Source organism: Etheostoma spectabile, chromosome 2 (genome assembly GCF_008692095.1).
Source record: "Etheostoma spectabile isolate EspeVRDwgs_2016 chromosome 2, UIUC_Espe_1.0, whole genome shotgun sequence".
Lineage (NCBI taxonomy): Eukaryota > Metazoa > Chordata > Actinopteri > Perciformes > Percidae > Etheostoma > Etheostoma spectabile.
This window is the reverse complement of record NC_045734.1, coordinates 11500354-11503962: the sequence shown is the minus strand read 5'-3', so window position 1 is coordinate 11503962 and position 3609 is coordinate 11500354. Positions and strand designations below refer to the sequence as shown.

Genomic DNA, 3609 nt, shown 5'->3' with positions numbered 1-3609 from the left:
AGACGAAAATAAATGTAGTCCTACCAGTGTCTCATTAAGCTCTCCACAAAACGTACAGCTGATGTTAATGTCTTTTTTTATTTTCTGCAGATGATGGTTAGTTGGGTAAAATCTGCTGAGCATTTGGAAAGATATCTCCTTAACTTTGTTGGTTAAGAAAAACTCTTGTGTCCAAACCTTTTCCCAACAAACAGTAGCCTACTGTTGAGATGTTGGTTTGTTTTCTGGTGACGTCACTTCCATTCCGACTAATCAAAAGTCTGTGATACCACTTTCGTGCTTATTTTAGTGTTATGTAATTTTTACTTATTTATGTGCAATTTAGTGTTTGCGGACTGTGACTGAGTGTTTATAAACTAAATTCTAAATTATATATATATATATAAATAAAAGGCTGTAATACCAGCATGGGCGGAGTTGACCTTTGACCGACCGTTGCGCGAGCGAAGTGTGTGCGTGCTTGCCTTTGGTTCGGAAAAATTCTGTCTTTGCGGTGAAATAAATAATAGACCGATTGTAAGTTATATAAATAACATGTTGAAGCAAATATCAATGGTAAGATATTTAAAGAAACCACGGTTGGAGGAGGAAGAACTGCGTGAAACAAATGAGGATTTGGCTAGCTTAAACGAAGCTAAACACAGCAGGGTAGAAACCGCCGCCATCACCCTCGCAACGATTCAGGCGAACTCGGCTTTACCGCCAGGGAGATTTCACCTGCTTCTTGGGTCATGTATGTACATGACAGCTGCCCCCAAGATCATTTCCTGAATGTAAATTCACTCAAAATAGTCATATCCAAACTTCCAATGACGTCTTGCAGTGTGGAGAGACAGTTTTGTACAACAAACAGGATTAGCACGCGTCTCCGGCCATCAATGACCACTACTCCTTTTAACAACTTGATACCTGGAGGAAATCATCTCGGTATTCAACTCCAAGCCACGCCGCCTGCGCCCTGTGATGTGGCAGCTTCTCCACACAAGCCACCCAAGGTAAGATAAAACACTAATATTAATAATATGCCCGCGGTGGCCGCTGAATGAGTTTTTAAAGATGAGTTTGTTGTTTGTTACTAGCATAGGTGTTGGCTTTGCATTAAGAGCGGGTCAGTTAATCTGCTTGCATTAGGACATATGAAATGGTAAACTGCGTGATGGTGTTTGTCTGGTTGTCTTGGTTTTACTCTTCACAGTTTATAACAGTTAACGACTGAAGTGCTTGTAAAAGCCTCAAGCCTGTGCTCATAATCTGGTATTCATATTGATACATGAAATACATAATGCAAATGACTTCTGTTGACATCACCTTTGGTAGATTTCGGATAACCGGATGATCCTGGAAAATGTCTTTTGAAAAGCTAAACCAAATACGTAGGTTCGTACTTAATTTATCACAGGCCTGCCCACATGTTTCTTTTCTGTCAGTGCAGTGCGGCCCTGATCATGTCAGTTGTGCTTTTAACATATTCACACACACATTCACTTTTATAAATGAGTAGAAAGCAGTTTATACATATAAAACGTGGGACTTTTGTGTGCGGCTGCTGGCTGGTTTGCTTACTTAGTAATCCAGACAGTGTCTAACTAAATTCTGAATAATATGACACACCAGATGTTTTAGGTAATCTGTGATGAACTGAAACTAACAACAAAAACATGGTTCACTTTTTTTGGCAAGCAGACAGAAATAGAGTTTTCACTGGGTGCTGTTTGTGACAGCTGATTTGTTAAGAGTAGTTGACCAAATGCATCATTTCAATAGAGGCCTTTCACAAAATGATAGGAATGCACGTCTGTATTCACGATGGAAGAGACAGCAGCTATTGTGTGTAAAACAGCTGTTGCTATGTTAGTTAATGTTTAAGAAATATAAGAAATATATATATATATATATATATATATATATATATATATATATATATATATAAAGAACAAATGGTAATTGTTTGCCTTAATATTAAAATTAAAATCTGACAAGTCATAGTGAAACTATAATGTTATGCTTCTCCATTGTTAAACCTGCTTAACCACTGCTGGAGTTTTGTATGGAATGTAATTTCCTATAATTACATGTGGCCATGATGGAGGAGAAAACAACCAGGCAAACACGGTGTGCTAGGCCTCTGTTAGTAATGTGACCTCTCAGGAAATGTGTCTTGTGTGAGGTGAGGTTGGATAGACTTGATTGTTTGTCATAGATGGCACAGTGGTTGCTAGCTACGCCTCTGTATCAAAAATAAAATACATCACGTTTGTCATCAGATTGAGTGAGGGGTGACACTGGGCTGAGACTGAGGAAGTTTTGTCTTGAAATGTGGGCATATAAACATGGTTTAGGATGGTTTGAGGCAAATATTCCCTAAATGCAAAACCTGCACCGGCATGCATATGGCTAAGAGCTAGCGCTTTCGGCAAAGGCAATGCTAGTGTGGTGTCTGCTGCTGTCACGTGTCAGACCTTTTTTTTGTCATTACAAAGTTCCCTCAGACAGAACATGCAACAAGCTCTTCCACCTTTAGTTTCTTAGGAAAAGGCCACCTTTTGCACACATTATTTTTTTGGGCTTTTCTGCCTTTCATTTTTGACAGGACAGTTAAGTGAGAGAGGGGGGAGACATGCATGAAATCGTCACAGGTGGCATTCAAACCCTGGACCTCTGCGTTGAGGCATAAACCTCGAATTACATGTGTGCCTGCTCTACCACTGAGACACTCTGGCCACGAGACACAGGTTTCTGAATGTCCTCTGCCTTCAGTCCTCAGGTGAGCTGTTCAAAATCTGCACTGCTTTCTAACTAGCCGAGACGAGGTGGCTAACTGAGATATATATATATATATATATATATATATATATATATATATATAATATAATAATAGAGTGAGTGAGTGAGATGTAGCATGCTAGCACTAGCATGCTACGTCTCACTCACTCTAAAGCTCAAACAGAGACCTAAACACACAGGGTGAAAAAGGATCTGCTGAATGTGCGCTACAACAAAAATATGGTGTTTTTTGAAAATGAAACCATGTAAATCTATTCTGGTACAACCTCAAAATACAATTATGAACCTGAAAATGAGCATAATATGGGTGCTTTAAATAAAATTCATACCACAATGTAGAAAATGCACTATCATTCAAAATTGTAATTGCAAATTAGCTCTCACACTGTGCAGAAAAATATGTAGCAGAATTGTCTCTGTCAGAGTTGTTACTTTATTAGATTATTAGATTAATGCATATTAAAAGCATACTAATGTTGTATCTGGTCAAGCTGAGATCAACTACTCACATGTTTGTATATGCTGGGCTGTTCATATAGGCATACCAACTTATGCTTTGTGTAGTTGTCAAATAAATGTAATGGGGTAAAACATGTACACATTTCCTCTGAAATGTAGTAAAGTGGTGGTATAGAGCAGCACAAAATGGAAGTACTCCTTTAAAGTGACCAATGAAATGAAGCAAATGATTATTGATTATCAGATGACTGCTCGGCGTATCAGCAGCGTGTTGAATTGGCGCTAATTGTCTGATGTAGTTGCGGCTCTAGGAGTTTTGATCATGCATTATATCAAAGTCGGCAGTAATGCAGTGGGGTGGGGTTG

The 3609-nt window shown here is 38.8% G+C and overlaps 1 long non-coding RNA gene across 1 annotated transcript in view; it reads right to left on the bottom strand.

Annotated features, from left to right (window-relative positions):
• Window positions 1-1404: 1404 nt before the first annotated feature.
• The window catches only part of LOC116697848 (uncharacterized), a 5244-nt gene continuing 3039 nt past the window's right edge, over window positions 1405-3609 (bottom strand). Inside the window, exon 3 of the long non-coding RNA XR_004334061.1 lies at window positions 1405-1415. This is a non-coding gene — a long non-coding RNA (uncharacterized LOC116697848). The remainder of the gene's footprint in view (window positions 1416-3609) is intronic.